The sequence below is a fragment of the Anarhichas minor genome, unplaced genomic scaffold (assembly GCF_050575085.1).
Source record: "Anarhichas minor isolate MPS153535 unplaced genomic scaffold, ASM5057508v1 ptg000035l, whole genome shotgun sequence".
NCBI lineage: Eukaryota > Metazoa > Chordata > Actinopteri > Perciformes > Anarhichadidae > Anarhichas > Anarhichas minor.
Genome location: NW_027466481.1, coordinates 1,579,038 through 1,602,983, shown reverse-complemented (window position 1 = coordinate 1,602,983; position 23,946 = coordinate 1,579,038). Strand labels below are relative to the sequence as shown.

General features: G+C 43.0%; 1 long non-coding RNA gene across 1 annotated transcript; it reads right to left on the bottom strand.

Annotated features, from left to right (window-relative positions):
• Positions 1-11,514: 11,514 nt before the first annotated feature.
• LOC142965709 (uncharacterized) lies at positions 11,515-23,915 on the bottom strand. The gene is made up of 2 exons (XR_012957725.1): positions 17,089-23,915; positions 11,515-13,830 (listed from the first exon to the last, which is right to left on the bottom strand). It is a non-coding gene; the product is annotated as an uncharacterized LOC142965709 (long non-coding RNA).
• Between the last annotated feature and the right edge of the window lie 31 nt (positions 23,916-23,946).

Here is a 23,946-nt window from a genome sequence, read left to right as displayed (position 1 = left end):
TTACTTTTAATTATGGTTACTTTCTGTTTTGATGCATCCGAGGTTAATTCGGAATTGTGTGAAAATGGTGTCGGTATATTAAGTTATAATTTGTGTTGTAATGGAGACGCAAAACCTTTCCGTTCTTGGGTCCACCAATAAAAGCAAATGCATGGATGTATCCACAATACCGATGGCACAATAAATGTATCTTTCTATGCATGTCGGACTCACATTGAGCTGGGATTAATTTTTCTACCTTATTGCTGAGCCGTGTCCCTTTTCTCCCTTGATTACAAAAGGAAGAAAGGGAGTATTGTAGGTTGCAAGTCCCATAACATTCACTCTGCTGCTGGGTAAGAAATTGGAACTCAAGAGGTTATAAGGGGTTATGGGCTGAAAACGAATGTGTGTCATGTAAGGACCCAGCTTTGCAGCTTGTAATCAAAGAATAAAAAGAAGGAAAGGACAAATGAAATGGAAAAAAAATTGCTCGCATTACTTGAATGATAAAGCCTAGTACCGCTGTGTTCAAGTGTGTTTAGTTTCTTGAGGTTCTGCTGTGACGCATGCAGTTTTTTTTTCTTTTTATCAGCCAGCTTTATTTCCCCACCTGACGGGGAAGCTTTCACTGATGACAAAATAATGCATCCATAGTGACAATGACTTTTATAAGACTTGGAACCTATTGAACATCTCAAAAGAAAGATGTTGCTACCGAATGGATGGAAGAAATACTGAAACATATTCTTACTGTATTGAGGTCTCTCTCTGTGGCCTATGGGATCACATGCTTCTGAACGCTTCTTCAGACTGATAACTCATGAACAGTAAGACATAACAAAGACTATTTATCATGACCAATCTCATAAATAAATTGAATGCACCGATCGTGTGAAAGATCGCACGATATTGACGAATGACATCAAACTTTCGTCATCCAAATACAAATGTTGATAATTAGGATGTATGTTTATCAGTCTCACTTCCCTGTTGAATGCATCTCTACATACATTGTTGAACTATAACCAAACCTGACCCAATTTAAAAAGTAATGAATGGAAACAAGACGTGAACAAAGCACCAACATTTGAAGTTGATGTACGTGTATATATCTAAATAGTTTGTTAGCAAACAGCCTTTGGGGTTATGTTTGGCCACCTGGTGAATATAAGTCTCATTCACACTCTTTTTAGCTCTGTTTTTGGTCCCCACCAACTCCTGAGGGACATTGCTGGCTCTTTTGTCGCTTCACTTGTTACTCGTTATATTATATACACATTTGGTCGGGTCACAGTAGGCAGCACAGAGGACATTTCAAACCCTGAATGGCAATAACAATGACTCTTTTCTGTATTTGTTTTTCTGTTGATATTGTTTCAGACATGATTAAATAATTGAATACATATTTACAGCTGAACAGTTTCACTTGAAACACAACCTTTTTTTTTCCATTCCACTCTCCTTTTTCGATGCTGAGTGTCAGCTCTGGATTGTCAATTATTCCAGTCTACCTACTGTAAGCCAATACTGCGCTGTGTCTCTCTGTTCAGTCTCTGCCAGGTTTCCCTGCCCTCTACTCTGCCCTCTTCATCCTCCCATCCTCCTCTCTCTCTCCTTACCCTGCTGAGCACCTACACACACACATACACCAGCATACACATGGTGACAGATGACACTGAAGGCAGGGGGTCTCTGCCAGTCTCACCCCTCTAGCTTGGCATATGCCAGCCTCTGCGCCAGTGCAGCAATCACCTGCTCGACTCTCCATTAATGGCCCAGGCAGACAGAGAGAGATCCAGCCCCTAAGTACTTTGCACTAAACTGTTTGACTTTCACTCGGCGTCCCAGGGCTGTCCATTTCAGGGATTCAGTCTGCAGCCTCCGTCTTTGTCTCTGTCTGAGCGCATTTAGGGGAAGCAAGGAAGACACTTCCATTGATACAGCCTGCTAGCGCATCGCCAGCCGTCAGGCTATTCTGTCACACATCGGTGCCTCCTCTCTGCTCCGTATGGCATTAAGGTGCACAGGCACACACGAGTGCATATAGTCCCAGGCTTGGACCAAAGTGAGATTTTCTCTGCATTATAGACGAAGGAACATGCTAGAGGAGGAAGGAGAGATTTGCTCATGGACTGTTATGCATCTATTTCTCTCCAGTCTCTGCGATTTGTTAACTATTTTAACATTGTGAAATTAAAGCTGCACAGAACATTTTTCCGTCACTGGTGGCCAGAAAGTAGACTCCAAAACGAACTCGCAGGAACAAGCCTTAGTAGCCTATTTCATTTCTAACCTAATTCATCACAGGGCTAATGTGTTAGCAAACAATTGCCAAACATTACTCACACATCCAGAAGAAACAGAGCAACATGGGCAGTCAGTTCGAGCTCTCCTTCTCACCACCTGTTTGGAGAAGTCCAATATTCACTGGCGCTCTCTCCCCGATTTCGTCCGCCAACTCCTGAGAAAAACATCTGGCTCTCTCTGGCTTCCTGGATGTTCGACTGTGTTCACCAGCCACTCAGTTACTTTGGCTCTCCACCATTTCACGCTGGGCAGGACGCCTAATCAGTTTGTGTGTGGATGAGAGCTGAGCGCGGCTGCACACAGTTCTATGCGCAGGCGTATAGGTTGAGAGCCGGAGTGACTCAACAATGTGGACCAGGGAACCAAAACAGTGAGCTGAAAGGGGCTGAAGCTGCCCTATGGTGCAGATGTAAATGGCTACCTGTGGGATCAGAGTTACAGGGAGTCTTTTGACTTTAATACCTCGTGCTGTGAATACATCATACAGCTTCATTTGTCAGCAGAGCAAAATGTGAAGTTTCTGCTGAAAAGCTTTTTAGCTCCTTCAATTGATGCCACTATTAGCTGCCTCCAGACGGGGAAGATTACAACAGTAGACGCGTCAGATTCCCTGTGGATTAAAACCGCCATCGAGCACAGCAATTATTACAAATCACTTGATATGCCCGAGTGAAATTAGTCCCACGTGTGTGGACTTTTCCCCTCTTTCAATCTGTCTTTGTTATATATTTCAGTGTTTGTCGTTAGGCCTTCTTCATCACAATTATGTCTCAGTTTGGAACATGTGCTGCTGTTGGTTCTGCGTGACTTCCTGTTCCTTTTTTGTCTGCGTTCGAAACAGTAAGTTCTAGGAATCAATCAATCCAGGTCTTACAACAATAATCTGTTTTATCTAAATATATTTCAACAGTTTATTTCACACAGCAGTGATTCAACTTGTAACCAGCTCACACGAGGCTTTTTTTTCGTTCTTTGTCGTAGCAGCTGGTGCTGGGTGAGGTCTTTTCCTGGTCTGATGTAGTTATTTAGAATTAATAGAAGAGCAAACTAATTAATGAGGAGCTCATGCAGAAACTCAGACTTAACTAAAAGTTAAGACATCAGCACTATCCACACTGAGCAATACATGATCTTAAGCAAAATTAAAAACACAAGATTGGATTGTGCTTTTTTGTACAAATCTTTACCACAAAAAAATCCAACTGTGTGCAGTGTTTTCTGATGCAGTTAAAGGTCTATTATTATCATATGTATCTTTTGGGTTATGATTAATTATCTGTTTTTTTTCAAATCATAAAATGACCTGGGGTATGATCCCCCAGACTCCCCTACAGTCGGCTAAACCCGAATGTTTATGTCAAGTTTGTTTTTTTCACGTCTACATCCTGGCAGCGCTCCAGTAAATAGCTGCATTCCACTTCCTAGGCTGCAGTCCAGGTACGCTTCATTTCCACTGACCTGTGTTAACTGTCAATGACTTCACTGTTGTTTCCAGATCAGTGAAAAGGTGGTTTTAATTAGATAAAAGAAACAGATCGGGTCTTTAAATTTGCAGCCCTGTGTACTAAAAATGACGTTCCCAGACACCAAAAAAAACACGATGAATTATGTTTCGAGGGAAACATATTTTGTGACGGCTATGTTTGCTTTTGATGTATTACAAATACGGTTCAAATGTGTCTGCCGAAGTCTGCGTAGGGAGAAGGTTGGGGGTGGTGTTTGGGTCAAGAAACACAGGGCTTTCACCCAAACTGCTGTTCGTGTCCCGTGTGAACCATGTACGTTTGTTGAAAACAACGTAAGTCAGAGTTTTGTTGCATTTTTGTTTTCTTTCAGTTTCGTAATCATTTTAAGCCACACCATGATGTTTTTACTAAACCTAACCAAGTAGTTTTGTAGCATGTTTTGTGCTGTTTTGTTTCAATTTCTGAAACATCTGTTTCAAACTGTTCCAAAATGTATGGAAGCCCATTTCTGCAACTGTGATGAAAATATAAAGATTGTGTGAGTCATATAATAAGAAACTCTCTCAAAATAATGACTTACTATCTCATCATTGTGAGATACTAAGTCATAGGTATGAGATACTAAGTCATAGGTATGAGATGGTAAGTCATAGGTGTGAGATGGTAAGTCATGGTAAGGTACTCATCATTTTGAGAAAGGTTCTCATTATAATGACTTACAGGATCTGGTTTTTTTTGATGGCAGTGGTGGAAATAGGCTTCCATAAAAATGCGACCGTCATCCGGAAGAATCACTTTTTCCTCGAAACGTCATTGAGAGTGCATCTTAGTTGTGTGAAAAGGTAATTTTGTGAGAGACAATGTCGCTCTAAATGCAGTGCAAAACAGCACAGCTAGGAGGATTTTGCAGATTACCACTTAAAACGTTCTCTCGCCCATCAGTGCAGATGCAAACTGCAGCCCCTCCCTGGGTGCTCGTGGTACTATTGCTGGGTTAATGGGCCTTGTCCGTCTCTTCTCCTTTCCTTTAGCTAGTTCTATAGACCCTGGCTGCAACCGTCCCAGTTCCCACAGCCCACCCCTCTCCCTGACCCAGTCGCACATATCCCCACGACACACTCCACTGGGCCCCCTGGCTCTATTCATTTCATGCCCTTCACTCCTCGGGCCACAAATCTCTCTCTTTCATTCTTTTGCCATTTCTCCCTGTGTACACTATCTCGATCTGCTTGATGTATGCTGTCCCATTTGCCGTACCTGTGATGTCAATTTCCGTCTGCCTGTGCTTTGTTTGTATCTCCTCCTACTATTCCTCCTTTCATAGCAGTTTGTCTTTTCTTTCTTTCTTGTTCCTTCTGTTCCTCCCTCTCTCATCTTTCATTGCTTCCTCCCTTCTTCCCTGCGCTAACCCCCCTCTGTTTACCCTTCCTCTTTTTTCTCCAAATCCCCCAATGTGCTTTATTGGTACAGTGTGCAGCTCATTGCCAACACATTTCTCATGGTTGAGGTGTAGCACCACATTCGAATATAATATAGAATCTGTCTTGCAGAAACATTACAGGACATAAATATTTATTCTCTGCTCTTCATTGCTGCTTCCTCCATCTTCATTTGTTCCTCTCCAGGACTCCCTCTCTCTATCTCCCTCTCTCTATATTATTTCCATATTTTTGTTTGACTGCTCTCGTTCCAACATGTGCTGCGTGAGGTCAGGCCTGTGCCTGTGCTCACGCAGGGAGGAAAAGGCCCTTGTTTATCAAAGAAAAACACTTCTGAAGAAAATTGTTCCGCCATATCAAAGACCTTACACCCTTTAATGAAAAAAAAATAAATCCATTTCTGTGGTGCAAGCCAGACCAAACAACCATACAACTGATGTGTTTTTGGCAGTCTCTGTGAGACAGTACATTTAAGCAGATAAGAATAATACTGTGTAGGTAAGAATTGGGAGAATGCAATCATCTTTTTGCCCGTATTATTTCACATATCTCTCTAATAAGGATCTCAATGAAAGTATAATTTCTGCTCGCAAACAATAACACTGAATTGGTGTCCTTGATTACATTTGGCCACTTACTTCAATTTTTTATCCTAATGAAAACACTTCATCGCTCAGACTATACACTGACATTCAGTATCAAGATAATTTGCTCATTAAGCCAGAAACCCGCAAACAAAGCGACCTGAACAATTAGAACAGAGTCCCACTAGCTATAGGCTTTGTGTGGCTGGTGTAATTAGAATGCTTATACTTTATCTGGCTCTCTTTGTGTTAAAGCAATTTACTTCTTTATGCTTTACCTGTTCTTTGATCTGTTATACTTTGACAATGTTTCTTTTTCCCCCTCTCACTCTCAATTACTACATTCACAGGTTTTGACAACCGTTCTAAATTCCTCCATGTATTCCTCCTTATAATAAACACTGTAACTCTGACTCTGTCCAGGCGTCTCTCTCGCATATCTGATCAGCTGGTTGACACCGTGTGCAGTCACGACTGGGTCCTGAGTGACAGGAAGACGCACTACCTGGTAGGAATAAAAACCAGTGAAGTAGAGAGTTGGTTCCCATAGCGCCCGGAGCTCTGAATCAGCACAGGGACGAGCGAGACATGGGCATCAATCACGGTGTGTCAGCCTTTTTCCTCCTGTCCCTGTACTTCTCTGCAGGATCAGTGCAGGTCCTACAAATGAATCAGTGGAGCGATAAAACGTGAATGACAATAGGTGTTGTGGTCATACAGGACGTTGCGTTTTAAGAGAAAGATCAATAGATAATGCTGGTTCGTTTGATACGAAGTGGAAATAGGATTTATGTTGTGTCAGATGTGTTTTCATGCACATGCGTGGCTTGTATAGTATAGTATAGTATAGTATAGTACTGCATTTATGGTGTTTTTTAACACTAGTGACTGATTTCCCTCTCCTCTGCACCCAAGTTCCATTTTTTTCTACCCGGCATACACATTCGGTGCCCATCCATGTATGAGCGTGAGTAAGGCAAGGTATTTATGATATTGCTCGATGTAGGCCTATGTGTGAAAGCGAGTGCGTCTGGAGTAAGGAGGTTTCTGCTCTGATGCATCCGTGTTCGCCCGGGCGTTTCTCTTCTACCTGTCCTTGTTACATGACTGCTGCCTGTAGCTGGCACCACCTGCAAGTCTGCGGTAATTAAAGTGTTTGATCTCCTTTCCCTCCCCGCCGAGACACACATTTCCAGACCGGCAAACACTGCACTATTGCCACCGTGATCAATGACTGAGGGAGAAGCGAGAGTCACAAACTGACAGCGCAGAGATTGAACAAAGGGGGGGGGGGGGGGGGGGGGGGGTGTGGGGACGGCGAGGGAGGGCGGCAGGGTGGAGAGGCGAGGCAGAATAAGTTAGTTAAGAGGAAGAGTGAACGGGACGGGGGTGAAGTGAAGGCTGATGAGATGAGATGAGGAATGTACAGGCTTCACGTCGGGCTGCACATTTGGGAAAAACATCAAAATCTCATTGTCGCCGCAATCTTCATGTTAATAGAGGCTGCATTTTCCCCAAAAGATGTTTTACACTGCTCCCCTTACAAGAGAAAAAAATGTCCCCCGCTGTACGAACTTCTTTCCAACACAAATCAAGTGTCATGACAGAGAAAATCCCATTTTGGTTAAAGCGGATCCTGTAAGCAGTTGCTTGCTAAAAAATAAATGATGTCATTTAGAAAGAGCTGTGTCCTTTTGCAATTTTTATTTAAACTGCACGAGCAGCAAAAAGAAAAAGAGCCACATGATTTGCAGGCCAAGCTCTAAGTCTAAAGCTTAGCCAACACATTTTGAAAAAAAAACCGTTATGTGGTTTTTTGTTACTCTTATGGGGCACAAAATTGATTTTTCTGAGCTATACTTACTCAGCCCCATCCACTAAGAGATGATCTAGTGACATTTATACAGTACACTCATGAGGCCCACATACGCACACTGACACTCAAACACACACAGGCACTGAAAACACATACACACACCTAAACATGTGGGTGTAGAGAGATAACAGTGATATAGCCGGAAGCATGTTTATCACAATCCAGAAAGATACAATGTCAGTATGTTGTAACAGTTCTACAGTTTAGAAAGCTTTGGGTTTTTTCTTTATCCCCAGATCTAAGTCCTAATCTTCACCGTACTAACCCACATTTCCTTCTTAAAAAGGCTGAACACTCTCATAGTTAAGATAAACTAAAATAACCTCAAGGAGGTCAGTTTGATGGATTAACATTAAGTGTCACATCAGAGGCCAAGTTCTTTTTTCTTTTTTAAATCTATAGCTATAATATTTTCTTAACCATATATGGTTTAGGTTTCCTAATCTTAACCATACCTTGATTACACTGTTGTTGCAGTAATAATAAGAATAGATTTGGCGTGATTTTCAAGAAACTTAAAGTACTATAATACTAAGCACACAAAAGGCACATGAAAATCAAATCTGGGGTTTGCAACACTAGAGGGACCAGCAACAATAGACTTAATAGTATCCAACTGAAAAACCCAGCCCAGTGTTGCCAACTCCAATGAAAGTAGCTAACAGCACCAGCTCCAAACATTGCTAAATCTAGCAAGAAAGTCGCCAAGTCGGCAAAACACCGACAGCTTGTCCCTTCCAGCCTCCCTCTAAAGCCACTCCCCCACGTAAACGTATCATAATGAACGTGAACAACGGACACAGCTATTGTCGGTTAGTGATGCGTGTCAGCTAAGACATTGTACAAGGCACAGAGAAACACCAGATACAGCAGGAGCTCATGTTTTCATCTGAACCAGCATCAGGTTAATAAATAAAGAAGGCCATTGGGGCTACATATATTTTTTTAATAACTTTTGGGGAAAACACCAGAAACAATAGTAAAAAATGTTACCAGAGAAATGGGCTTGTGGCGTATAACAAAGGGGTGTGGTTACACACAAGTTTGTAAATATTGGTGGAATATTCCAGCGTTTTTTAAAGGGAAATAGAATTCAATGAGCTCCTCCATGGACCAGCCCTCGGTTTGTTGTATTATTTTTGATACACGGTAAATCTATAATTGCAGCCAGCATCCACTAACTACTGCCTTATGACAAGTGATGAATGTTGCACTTGCTTTACTCAGTAAAATGTTGCCAGTGAAGACGATCTTGGCAGCAGCATTTATGTTTTTCCTCAAAATGTATTTGGCAAAACAAATAAGTAGGTATAAACATAATTTATTGGAGACAGAGTTGCACTGAGCGTAATCGTGGATTATGCTGAGGCGTCCAATATCAATGCTCTGTTTTGGCATTTGAAAAAAAAGGTTATCAAGTTGAAAACCAAATCTGTTCTCACAACGATAGAATCAGAAGTACGCTTATGTACAGGCACAAAAACACACTGTAGATCTCTCCCTTTAAGTTCTCCATCAATGTCGATAATTAATTTCTTTTCTAACAGCAGAGTTGGGTAAACGTAGAAGTTGGCCCTGGTTTCATTCCGTGAGGCTTTGGAAACCAAAGCGAGACCAGCGCACTTAACTGCAGGTGAGCCAAGCAAAGCTGCATGGCGGAGGGCTCCGTGTCGTCGGCATGCCGGTGACGTTTGATGTATTTCTCACACAAAAACACAGACACATTGAAAACACACAGGACACACAGAGGGCAGACGAAGACCTGCTCAGACCCAAGTCATGTACCTTGCTTGCAGACTCCCTGACATCTGTCTTCCCCCTCTTTCTCCCTCTCTCTCACACACACACACAGAAGCATATATGCTTTCTCATCTCACCTCTGCCTCTGCCCCCGTGCACCTCTCTCTCCCCTCTCCTCCAGCCAGCCAGCCAGCCAGCCAGCCAGCCCCCCCAAACCTGCATTCCCATTCTCCACAACTCTGTGGCTGGCTGACCTTGGAGCAGCGAGGACGGATCAGAGACAGACGGGCCGGGAGAAGGAGCCGCAATTCATCTTATGTCGGCGTGCCAGCCTGGCCAAACAAGCTTGGGGAAACAATCCCTAGCAAGGGAGAGCTGCAAGCATCACCGGCCTGAGTGGCACGATCCGTCAAATTACCTGAGCTCTCTGGACTGAGGCCCGGCCACATATCGAGAGGCCGGCTGCAGGCTTATGGCCGAGCACATAAACACACACAGATGTATAACTCTCCCTCAGCAACTTGGGATCACAGTCTTTTCCCATGACATTTATTATTTGGCAGTGTTGCTCCTCTGTTGTTGATGCCTTTATGCCTCTGACCTTGTCTCATCGCAGCGTACCCATACTTCTTGTTTATGGAGTCGTCCTTCTTCGCACTACACATTTGAAAATCTCATTACATCTTAGTTAAATAGTTTTCTGGAGGGATGGGGCAGTTGAGGCTCTCTCGCTCTCGCTTCCCTCACACTTTTCTTTAAATTTTTTTAGCTTGTCTAAAAGCAGCTCACCCCGTCGTCTTCTGTCACTCCCCATTTTCTCCCCATCCGTGTGGAATGCACCATCACAATCAGCGCTATTGTAGCCTTTATTTTCCATCCTCCCTCTCTTTTTCCTCCCCCCTCCTCTGCTGGCTTCTTCCACTTTCTGCGGTAGTTGCTTCTTTTTTTTTGAAAAAACAAAAAAACCCGACACCTCTTCAGATCCACTGCTGTGTATTTTTTTTTTCTACATTGTAATCAGTTTGCAAATCAGCGCGGTGTCAGGGAGAGTGTTGCCAAGTTGTTTGGATCACTCTGCCTTAATCTGCGAGACGGCAGAATCGTTGCGGACTGCGGAGCATGCTAGTCTGGAGTGGATTTATGTTTTAAGGGGAGGCTCAGATGGCGGAGAAGAAAGAGATATTACATTTTAGAAATGTAGTGCTCTATAAAAGCACCCACAATTCGACAGAATAAAGAGGCACAGAGTCATAATGCTGTTCTTTATGATTCATTGATGAAATATGTTTCTAAAATAACCAGTAGGAGGGTTAGCATTCCATGTACTTCCTGTCCCACTCCGGCTGATGTTTCTCAGTTTTTAAAAAATGGCAAAAACTTCTTAGCGTCAAAAGAAAAAGTTTTCAAGTTTGAACAATAACCGGTGGTGTTCTCAGCATTGTAATTAAACATTTCTATGTATGAAATCATTAATACAGATTTTATTGTTGTGTTGTAGCATCCACCAGGAGTAAATAGTCACTAGTAAATTTTCAGTGGCTTTGTTTTGTCTCGCCACGATAGTCCACAGAAAACAGCTAAAGGTCATAATGGTTTACAAGCTAAGAAGTCGATACTTTATCAGTCCTGGTAGAATAATGGAGAGCATAAAACTGGAGAAGCAGGAGGTGGGTTTTTATACAAGTTCCCCCCAGGGACCTTATCTTACCACAAACTGTTAGAAGATGAGAAAATGAAAAGGCTCTCTGAGTGTGGCGGTTTCTCTTGATAGTTACTTCATTACAGCCCGATACCAATAAATACACACATTTAAAAACCTGGTTCTTGGCAATAATAAATTGTACGTGATTAACTACTTGATTACATATCAATACATGGCTGCTATTTTAAACGTCAAATAGCCCACAGCCATAGACAATAGGTCCCTGGACAAAGACCTGTAGAAGGCCCCCCACCCCATCTACATAGTGCAAAACATTAGCACTGAAAGAGACACACAACATGCTGTAGTTTTGTGTCCCTCTGTGGTAATTCTTTGTGGTCATTTTGTGTCTCTTTGGGTTTGTGTCTCTGTGTCTCTACGGCTCTGATCGACTACCATGACATCATCTTCAACAGGAAACTTGTTGAATCATTTAATTGGCAGCCAAACTGAGCAACATCTGCTCTTTCTCAATCGAATGGCATAGTGCACGTAGTACGTCATATTTTCCAGCTGCAATTTTTAAAAAACTGGGTGGAGTAAAATAAAAATTGCAGTTGCTATTTACGATAAACGGCCGGTTTGTGCATGACTCTCCGTGTTGCGCCATCGATGATTCTCTCTGACCAATAAGTGGACTTCAGTGTTTTAACTCCACCTTCCATTATCGGCTCAGCTCGCTTGGAACCCTGACCGAGGTGGTACCAAGAATGCAGTGGTTCTATCGGTACCATCCACAACTTTTGCGAATGGAAACGCAAAAAAACAAAAAAAAAACTTTGAATGTGTACCAAACCGAACTGAACTGGACTGCTTGATGGGAACATGGACTCTGTGGTCAATTGATTGCCTTTCCAACAAAGGTGGGGGGGATTCCAGCGCGGGGCCACTGGTCCCGCCTCTGCCTGTGATTGGCTGAAGGGGAGCGAAATGAGCTATGGTGGATGGGCACGGATGATAGGTGTGATGGCAGTGGATTAACAAGGTAGACTAACTCGAGCCAGGAGTGGCACAATTCCCCCGGCTGGGAGAAACAGCTGGATGCATCCGTGCTCCCCTTCCCAAAACTCTATTCCTCGCCATTTAGCACGTCACACAGTGGCAAGCACAGATGGGATGTTTTTCGAGGGAAAGTCACATTAAAGGGCCCAGGGGACCCCACCCTCCCCCCCCCCAGCTGTGCCGCTCGGTGGGCGTTTGGCTCCGGAAATGCAATTGCCTTGTAAAATCCTGGGCATGAGTGGGGCATTTGGTTGCAACAGAGGACAGGCACATACTGCACACCCTCAGAGGACCAGGAGCAGGGATGGATGGATGGATGGATGGATGTTTGGGAAACGATGTCTGGGTTTGCTGATTTATGCTCTGGAGCGCAGCTGGAGAGCTGAATCAGCAGGATGGGGAGATGCGGCGTGTGTGTGTATAAATAAATCTTCTTCAAGTCGGTGTCTTCTACCGATTTCTACCCAGACTGGAGAGGAGGAACCTGGTGGAGGTCTTTGCCCCCTGTGTGGAGTGTGCGTGATCGATTTTTGATGAGAAGCTTCCCCTCAGGACAGGGGATGACAAGACAGCTGTTCTAACAAGTTTATTGATAATTGTAATTGTCATGAAAGCGCTGAGTCATCTCTCTCTCACTCACACACACACACACACACACACACACACACACACACACACACACACACACACACACACACACACACACACACAACAAAGCTTGGATTAAGCTACAGTAGCTGCTCAGAGAACAAACACCTTTTTTGAAATCCCTCCAAGGTGACATGAAAAACAAATAATTCCGTGTTGTTATCATTAACGTGTTGCTTTCACGAGGTACTTAGAAAATCCCTCTAAGGCCTTCTCTTAGGGAATAACTTCAGAATTACATAAGAGGGTGTAAGGAATTTGGGAGGCGTATATATATATATATATGACAACCCAACGCTGCAAAGAATCCAGATGAGAGTTTACTTAATTAGGGCTGATTTTCCCCCAGCAGTTCGCTTCAAATGCACTTTACTCCTCTCCCTTAATGCTTTGGTCTGGAGCATCCTCGGAGAGTCTGCACCACAAATCAGCACATGCACTATTTACTCAAATATATTCATGCATCTTCTTCTTGTTTACTGACGTATTTTCAGATAAAACAACACTTTAACTGCTTTTGAGAGAAACTCCCCATTGTGTTTTGTTTTTCTTATTTGAGTTCTCACCCAGACTTTCTTGGCACTATCTGTATTGAACTGAAATTAAATTGCATTTTTCACCAAAAGAAAATAGTATAGGGCAGTGTATGTAACAGGGAAGCCAGCTGGAGAATAAGGAGGGCCTTGAGAGAGGACCTTGCCAGCAACGGGGGAGGGGAGAGGGAGGAGGAACGTCGGATCGATGGATGGCGCAACCCGAAGCTCATTTTTAAGTCCGGGAGGAAGTTATTTGTGCATGAGCCACGGCATTGGAGACGGGGGAGCAGTAGACACGCGCACATTTGCCTACAGATGTGATGGTGTCAGCAGGATACATAGCTCTCGTGGGACTCCGGAGGGCCTGCTAATATCCGTCCCCACAGTACCGCCACACGTGACCTTACAAATCACCAGCCTCACAGCACTCAGCTCGCCATGCCTCTGTCGAGCATGTACACAGAGGCGGCTAATCGGAACTATCCATTATATGAGGGCAGGCTTGTTTCAGGCCACCGGCCTTTCATGGTGATGGATGTGAATGAAGGCTGAGGGAGAGAAAGAGAAAGACCTTTAGAGAGTGAGAACAGATTAGGTAAGTCATCTAGGGCATTATATTATACATGAAGTGCACTGATGCATGATCTCAAAGCAATGTACATTCCATGTATCAGTTTGGGACATAAATCCAGGACTAATGTTGACTACTCAACTCTGCACACGCTCTCACAGTTTGACAATATGATTCTCCGCGACACGTATACTCTTTAAGTCGGTACAAGAGAGGATTAGCATGCACCAATTCACAAAGCTTCTCTTTGGGGTCAGGCGGAGAACCTCGTTATCTTATATATATTTTTTATCTTTCACACTAATCTGATATAGTTATATTTATGCAGCGACACTAAACGACATCCACTTTAGCGTCTCAGCGCTCATTGACCGGTAAGTGATGGAACGTGTGTGAAAGCTGGAATGACAAATCCATGCTGTATGATTTTGCTGCACGGTTACATTGACAAGAGGCACACAGGGGAGCCTATAGAGCTCCATAGTGGAGTGTGAGCCAGTAAAACAATGACAAGCCCTATCTATCCACCCCAGGGTGGCTCCCTCCGAAAGTCTGGCGTATTAAACTGAGCCCTGAGATAAAGCAGCTTCTTGCACAGTTCAGCCATGGGGGGAGAGGCTCCCACTCTCCTTATGTATTCCAATCGTGCTGCATATATTGTTTGATATAATCAACGTGGACCATGGGGGTATTGCGCAGCGCTCAAACACACAGCCCCCCCAAGGGTAATTTAAGTCTGAGTAACACTGACATGATTTATGCAGATTTCAAGACATGGCTGTGTGCAATGTTGTTTCTACAGGTTTTGGAAAGCACTGAGATATTTAAAGGACGCTGTGTGATGTAAGAATGTACAGTATGCACATGCTGGTGTGTGTGTATATGTATGTATACAGTGTGTGTATGTGGTCAAAATCTGAGAGAAGACATTGCCTTGGGGTATTTTCTGTTTTGCTGCCGCAAACTATGTCAGAAGCCGGTCAAACGGCTATATGCTTTGCCCCAGATGATATCTTTTAACCACACAAGTGGCCCCATATCCCACTGCAGGCTGAAAGTGGGAGAATACATAGTTTTGCAATGCACTTGTATACAGTTCCACAGTTTGGTTGGGACTCAAAATGCCTTGGAAAATGAAAAAAAAGTTCCACATGTCTGAACCAAGATAGGACTTTACATACCAATAGGACTGCCAGAGTGCTGCAGGTTTCCAAAACACTGGACTTATTCCCCCATCAGTTTGGCATACATGCATTTGGAAGATGAGGTTGAGCCTAAGCTATTCCAGTAGGCTGGAAGGCTGTGTTGAGTATTTGACAGCGAGGGACCGGAAGATTTGATAGGTAATGTAAATCATGGAATATGCCACAGTGGAAAGGAGGGAGGGGGGGGGGGGGGGGGGAGGGTGGTGTGGAGCGGAGCGATTCTATCAGGAACCAAATCCTCCAAATGCAGCTTTGAATAAGAATGAAATAGATAAAGCTTGGAGGAGCCATCATAGGGACTGTAATATTAGACAAACAGGAGATTTGCAAGACTGTTTTCTGAAATATCGCAAGACATTATCAGTTCCTACCGGCTAATCTCATGCTTTTGCCTGAATTTAGAGGACAGTGCACTTGCTTTTCCTCTATTTCAGCTAACATGGCGTCTGTGCAGTGTGTGGGTGGAGTGTCAGGGCAGTGTAGGTGACTACAGGTGTTATCAGTGTCGAGAGCACGGGTTAGAGAGGGGAGGCAGTGTCTACGGATGCTGGAATCTACCGCTCAACTTTCTGCAACTGTCAGGAGGTTAATCCCGTGAAATATCTGGGGAGAGCTGCCCACCTGATAAACCATAATGTCATGCTCTCTCAACTCACTTTTTTTCTCCCTTACAGCCAACACAGATTTCCTACAAAGGCCTCAGAATACAAAGTGCTGTACATTCGAAGAACTACTATTGTATCGCAGCAATTGGCACAAGAATAGAAAAAAAACAACTGCTTTAATTAACCAATTCAACCGAGCTCATCAACATTGACCTGATTATTTATTTCTCCATCCAAACAACCAATCTGTTTTGAATTAATAGAGTACTGTGGTAAAATGAGCCATTCTGGTATGTCAATTAAACCCCAATAATAAAAGAAAAGGATAAACGTGCCGCACTAGGAGGGCGCATCAGTATTCAGTTGCTCTCCACCAGAGGGGATGGGTGGGTGGGAGGGTAGAGGAGCTCCTATCACTCCCCTCCGCTAATTAAAACTAACGGCTGCAGGTGCTGCACGGCGCCGGGCAGACGAACGGCCGGGCGGCGTGTTTGTGTTGGTGGTTCGCCTTCATTACCACCACCATCCATTCTCCTTAGGTGCCCACCACAGTATCGACTCGGATCCCGACACACAATGTGCAGTGCAAGAAAAGAGGGGTGATCTAAATGCAAATGGTGCGGAGTGATGCATTACACAGGGCGTGAGGAGAACCGATAGCAGCAGGAAGAAGACCCTTCCTTTTAGTGGAGGTGGTGGAATCTCAATGACGGCCGCTGGTCAATTGTATCAGGCTTCTAAATGTTCTCCAAAAGCTTGGGAATGGGGGAAGCTGTTTCCCAGCAACTATGAAGTCGATTAACATGTTCTCTCCTCAGCCTTCAAGCAAGATCAATGCAAGGCGGGAAGAGAGTGAGAGAGCAACTGTGTCTATTCCCATCCCTGTCTTTTTAAATCACACCATGTCTCCAGAGCCCTTAGGTCATCCCAGCACTCCTCTGACACACACATACGCACACTGTGGAGTGTGGCTCTAGCCAAAGGCAGAACTGCACAGATCCATAATTATGACAAATGGTTACCTTCATGATACTGCCGCCAATATCAAGAGAGTAAAATACAACTGAATTTAATTCCGGAAAATGGATTTGACTAAAAGGGAGTTTGAAGCATACGATGACCTTTTTAAGTTCACACTGAATCCCCACTGACAGTAATTATCACATCCAGCCCAAATTTAAAAAATGACTTGATTAAGAGATTTAAAATATAACTTATGTACACATTAATTGTACAATGATCTTATTAAAATTGTGTCACTGTCTGTGTGATCGAGATGGAGAGAGAAAGATTCTGCCATCAAAGTATTGAACTTTTTCAACATCAAAGTTTTCTCTTGTGACAAAGACTGCAGACACAGTGGCCAGTGATCAGTGTAAAGCATAGACTGTATATAAGAAGAGGATGTAGTCAACGTGACGTCACCTATTGGTTTGTGGACTGCTGTGTTGAAGCCTCGAGTTCGGCCTTTTGGCCGTTGCCAACTTAGTTGTTGTCAGTGGTTTGTAGCTGCATCCCATTTCTGGGGCAGGATAGTGGTTCCTCCTTCGGAAATGAGACGGTCTATCTTCTTCTTCTTCTTCTTCTTTTGTTTTTAATGGCGGTTGGACGGTCTATCTTCACAGAGGTAAACTTGTGAAGACTCATTTTTCTGTTGCCGTCTGCAGCAAAACGGCAGCATAACTTAATGCAACAACATATTCAGGCATACTCGGAAGAAGAAAAAAAAGAGTTAATGACTAATTTCCATTTCTGCAGTGGCTTTTTCATTTTCTCAATGTGATTTGATGTATTTGTCGGTAACTGACTTCCAACTGAAGGCAATAGTAAATACAACATGATCACATTATATTTCTTAACTTTACAAGTCAGTAAAGACTGCCTGAACGCACCATGAAACAACTGACTGGTGCACAATGGATTGGATACACCGGCTATGTACACCACATTTAGGCAAACGAAGGTTGCGTGGGACAAAACTGAAGAGAGCCAGAGGGGAGATGATCTTGCATGGCAGCTTGACAAGTATCACAAAATCACATGAAAATCCATGTTGTCAGGTCTCAAGTAATGACGTTTGTGTCCAGACCAATCAGTGTCCTGGGAGGAGCTAAAGGCAGCTACAGTTTGTTTGACGGGAAACGGAGAGTTGACTGCTCAGAAGACATTTGACCTTGTCACATTAGAAGAAAGCACAGATGTAAATAATATTATTGAAGGCTTGATTCCTGTAGACTTTTCTCTCAGCAGACATTTTGACTCGTCATAGCATGACAAGCTCGGGTGAATGAAAAGTCTTTAACAATGCCTCAGTTCCATGCAGTGTCCCATTAAACCATGACAGCGTGACAGTGAGCCAGCATTACCAGGACCTCCCCTGTGTGGAATGCAGCCATCACGATTAATAAATACACCTGTGCATTTTTTTCTGCTACAAGGCATATTGTTGGGGTTTGTCAGGAACACATCAGAGAGCAAAGGTGGAACACACTCATTACTCGGGCGGTTGCTATCTGCATAATTAAAATGAATCTTCTCCCAGACTGAACCAATAGACCGTTTTCACGAAAGACATTTTGACTCGTCACAGGAGGAAATACACAGGTGTAAAGGACTGATGGCTGAATTCCTCCTTTTATTTCAGGGTCGTGCATGCTGGTTCATTGTCCCTCTCACTGGGACCCTTGAATAAAACAGAGCCATCGTTAATGTCAGCAGTAACACCTGTGCTTTTCCTATGTGACAAGTCAAAATGTCTGCTGAGAAAAAAAGACTGGTACAGAATCTGGTAGGGGGAAATGTGTCTCTACAGATGCTCTACAATAGAGAGAAAAAAGAAGAAGTTTTGACCCATTTTGACTGAACTGGGGCCCAGCATTTCTCCCTCAGTAGAGCGTTGTGCTTTACATGAGGGACTCACGTGTTCTCATTGCAAATTAATGGAAGTGGTGTCTTCACACAGCTTTCCACATTCAGTCTGGTTGTACCTGTTGTTGTTGTTTAATGTTCCTGTCTACCTGTCCACCAGACACCTTCAGGGAGTTTCACCTGACACCTGATTGGCCACCTGCCTGTGCAGCTGTTTCTCATTTGCTCATCAACTCCCCAGTAGGGAGGAAAAGTCCCCCCCCCCCCACACATCATTTGCGTGCGTTGGTTGAGACGTCTGCCTGGTTGTTTGTTTGCTTCTAGTTTCTGCCTGCGAGCCTGATGTTACTCAAAATGCTCTGTAACCTTTTGTCTGTTATCTGTTCCCAGAAGTGGAGTCTTCTCCACTTCTTCCTCCTACACATTCAATTCCACACACGCATTATCACACTTGATGAGGTAACTTTAATTTGAATGAAATCCAATAAACAAATTTGCCTGGAGTGGGAGCGCTGAGCTATCAAGGATGAGACAACACAGGGATCATTGTGCTAGTTATGCCCATGGCTTTCATTCTTGTCATTAAAAATTCTTATTGAAGTTGTATTAGCAATGTTCTTGTGATGACTCTTTTTTTTTTTTTTCTCCTCTCTGACATTTGACTATGTTGGGCATTTTAAAGGCCGGGTCCTGACTTTATTAAGTTTATTGGATGAACCGGGGCTTGGACTGAGCTCTCGCTTCTCTTCCCCTGTTGTTGAGAAGTACCCCATGATGTGCAGCTGTCTACCACTGGCAGACACTTGATTTCCAGAATAACTCGAGGTCTCGGTTGAAATAACTCTTGAGGAGGGCACAATTCTGCCAGGTTTGTGTAACTCTGAAATACAACATTTTCCCCTTTTGAGTCTTTTATTTTCCTTTCACCAGACACTTATTGAAAGGGCATTTTAAAAGCTTTTTTATTTTTTACTTGATGTATTTCCAATGGAAACTGGAGACGTGTCTGGCTATATAACAGGGTTATTTCTTCCGAGTTGGCTCCTCATTTGATGTAATAATCTGCAATTAAATTTTTATGAGAACAACCCATTTTGCTACTGAAGTGCAAGTTGATAAACTGTAATAGTGATTCATGAAAGCTTTTCAATATGTATTCAACAGGTAGAGCTTTTCTGAGAAAATTCATGATGCAGTTTGTATTTACACCACAGTGACGACCGTTTATCAGCCTGATACAAAAAGGGGGAATATTTACTGATCCTATTGATATGGATGCTCATACAAATAATCAGGCCAAAGTAAAAAGAAAGAAATGCAGTCTCCACATGAATCCATCATGTGAAAACACCAATGGCTGTTGTTGGATGATGATAAAGGTTGAAGGATGTCACTTGCAATCTCACTCTGGAGTGTGCTTGGCACACAGAAGACATGGCAATTTACAAAATGAACACCCATCATTAGGCGTTGATTATCATGATATGATGAATAGTCAAAACTGACTGATGGCAGCAAATTCTCCCCGTATGTGTTTGTAGGTAAGCGTGCGCTCAGTTTGCGAGCCAACAGGGGACATTTTGGAGGTCCAGTGTTGCATTAACTCATGCTCTCTGGTGAATTTACATTAATTGTGGCCAAAAGGGGACCTGAAAATGTGTGAGTGTTAAAGTTCAAACTCAGCACTGCCTTTGCAGGCTGAAGAAGGGACTCTTAACGACTCGCTAACACAAGTTGTTTTGTTCAGACTGCTCCATTGGGTGCATGGCCTTCAGCCCCCGGCAGGCCTTCAGACTACAGTGGGGCCATTTAACAGGCTACATTAAAAAATAATCAGTATTCTAAAACATGACGTTTTGTAAAAGAGAATGATTCGTCTCAACTTTAGTGGATGTCCCAACTAGTTTCAGACCTCACATTGTGTCAAAATAAAAGGGCAACTAAGAAGGCGGGGGAATAAATAAAATTATAAAATCTAAAAGAAAAGAGGAAATAAAAACAATCAGGATGAGAGAAATATATGAGTCTGCAGTTAGATCATCTCTTTTCATTTTAAATGAATCACTCAAAATACATCTAACATCAGACTTTTCCCTCGAGCTTAAAACATTTTAGTCTAAATAAAGTCCCAAAGCAGGGTTACTCGAATTTACTCCAATCTACTCCAACAGGAATGCAATTTCTCTGTTGATGCACATAATATAAAAAAAGGTCCACAATTTAACTGTTCAGAATAACAGTGGTCCCCTGTCTGCTAGTACATAACGACACGAGTTTCCTCTCAGACAGCCTGAAGCGACATTCACTCCATTATGGATAAATAAAAAAGGATGTAAACGGTGTGTGAGAAGGATGTAAATAGTCTGCGAGTGTGATGTTGCATTTAACAGGGTGATGGCACTCAGTAGACAAATTACTAAAAACTACCCCGTTTCCAAACACATTGCATCAGTGGCTCCATTGGCCCAACCTGCACATCCGTTAAGTTGAAGGATGGAGATCACACCGAAACAGAAAACGCATGACGAGGGGCGGAGCGGGGAGGGGGTTTCAGGTTTTTAAAATACCTTCAACTTTGTGTCATTTCCACTCAGCGTCTCTGACTGGATCAGCAAATCAATGGACCAAAAGTTATTTTACTGCCATATATGTCCACTCTAACATTGTGTACTCCAGCATACTATAACAAAAATAGGTTTCAAGATTAGTAATGTTGTTTATGCCAAATTCCTACCCTGCTTATGGAGGCCTATGATATGTAACTTAATGATAGTAACCTCAAACACGTGTTCCCTCTTTTTAGGTGGCAGGAGTGAAAATTCGTCAAACTCAACATTTGTTGTGTTAGGGTCCTCAGAATGATGAAGACAGCTGGAGAACCATTACATACAAAATAGGATGTATAGGCTCTACAGGATCCTTTTATGTTTACACCTAAATGTTGTGCAGATTTTTAGACTTTCTAGTATCAAATGGCTTGGAAAACAGTGCATATAGCTGTCGTAAATGAGGGGGGGGGGGGGGGGGGGGACATCTTGCTCCACCTCTGCACATCACATGATTCAATCTACGGTGGAGCACCTTACTGAGACACTTTGTGTTATAGTTGTTTTTTTTCAATTTGACCCCCATTGTTGTGATGCCTCTGTGGAATAAATACAAGTTTGATGGGAGTGTTCGAAGCACAAAGTGGTTATACTCATACGTCACTGCTCAATCTTGTTTGCACTCACTGTGTCTGGATTTTGGTTTTTAAACCCTGGCACACACACACACACACACACACACACACACACACACACACACACACACACACACACACACACACTCACCACACGAACATCTTTTTGGCTGTTGCAAAATATTGTCTACTGCTGCGAGGCATGAATAAACAAAGAAGAATCAGAATGGAGTCAATTGCAGACTGGTATAAAATATTTTCTTTAACAGTAAAAACACTTCATGTTTACCTCCTTTCAAGTGTCACTCAGCCTGTGAGAACTCAGCCTTTCGCATTTCTCTCAATTTTGACTGCCTGCATGCTATTTCAAGTGGGAGAAGTCTGAGTTTCTGCATGTGGTGCTCTTCCCTCTTCTTATTTTTTTATTTCAGCTATGGCGGCTGCCGCTGCCCACACATGCACACCGATCTTCTCCGTCTAACATACAAGGAGTGACATAATGACAACCAAGAGTATCTGTTTGATGATCTCGAATTCCCAACACCAACAGTACTTTATGTAGCCTGACACACCAGCGTGACATCTTAAAATAGTTTTGCCTGCAGCAGTTAGTTAATGAAAAGCAAAAGCGGGAACGTAACTCACACGATACGACACACATAACCCGAAATAATCTTTGGGGAAAAAAACACTGATCCACATCTTTTTAAAAGGCAAGTTACATGCCAGTCATTCATTGAAGCCACCCTCTTACTGTTGAACCTGATGGTTCATGCATGATGTAAATTTTGTTTGAGGGAATTCAATTTATTTTTCTTCTTTTTTTTTGTGAAAACACCAAAGATTTTTTTTACAACAGGGTTTTATTTCTTTTCTCTGGCTCTTATTTTCTTGATTTATTTGATTTGCAATGGTTCAGCAGTAGATATCACGCTCTCTGAGGTGGAATAGCGAGAGCTACACCTTTTTGAGTTAACTGATTATTGTCTCACCAGTAGCAGCTGCAATAACTAGCTGAGCAAGCAGAGGGCACACTGTCGATAATGGTAATCTGACGACTCCAGTGCTTTCATGAATTTTCCACTACATGTGTTTGACACAGATACTGAAGGAGCGTGTCTGCTCTCACAGATCAGACAGGATATATGGAAGCGCTTTCGAACACTGTCAGTACTGTGTAACTGCGTTGATACCAGAGGCCCCTGTGAATCAAGTTTAGCTGCTTTTTATGTAGATAATATGTTATGTCGTGATGGTTGATCTGCAATAAGTCACCCGTTAAGATGTTGACCCCGCCTGCCTTTCTGCTGACAATTCTTCTATTTACTGCACCCCAAATAAATTGCAGGAAACTTGAACAAGAGGAAGTGTTTTGAGAAGAACACACTCATTACACAATGCTAAGATTTAGAGAAAGTTATCCAAACAGGGAAAAAATCATTGCAATGAAAAATGTCTTTAAGAGAGTCCTTGTCATCAGTATCATTATAACATATTTGTAGTGAGTAAAAAATGTTTTTTTTTTATAGTATATGAAAGTTGTGCAACACTTGATATGTATTGTGTCAAGTGTTTCAAGTGAAGCACAGAAAACCTCATTTTTCTTCTGCCCCACGCAGTCCTGGTTCTGGTTCTCCCGTTCCCCATCTTCCTCCAGCGGGCCCAGAAGTACAGTATGGCCATGTTCTCCAGCAGCGGAGTGTCTTGTTGGACCAGCGCTCTCTTCCTCCCGCCAGAGCTCCTACTGCAGGTCGAAGGCAGCAGCAGCAAAGCAGAATCTGGGTCTGGGCTTGTCACTGGCAGAGGCCCTGCTAGAGTCTGAGCTGAAGGGGTGTTACACCTGGGTGCTACTTCAGGCCCCCTACTGTGTTGAGCTCTTAACTTGATCAAATGCCAACTGTGTGTCATTCCTTCCGGTCTGAATGCAAATGCCCTCTTCCAGCCTTTTGTTACCACTTGTAATTACATTATCTCTGCATGATTTTGTCTGATTTCGCCAAAATCGGATTCGATTGCACTGATGACAAGCATTAAGAATAAGTAGCTAATGTTCTCGCTGATGGTGTCGTTTAATTATGCAGGTCATATAGAGGTTTCCTAACCCGTTAAAAGTTCCCCATTGAAACTTAATATATCTTTATCTGACTAATAAAACATACTGGACAACATGTATTATATTTAACATATGCCCTGATGATCATGATATCTGATTCAGTAAAGACCTACTGCTGTTA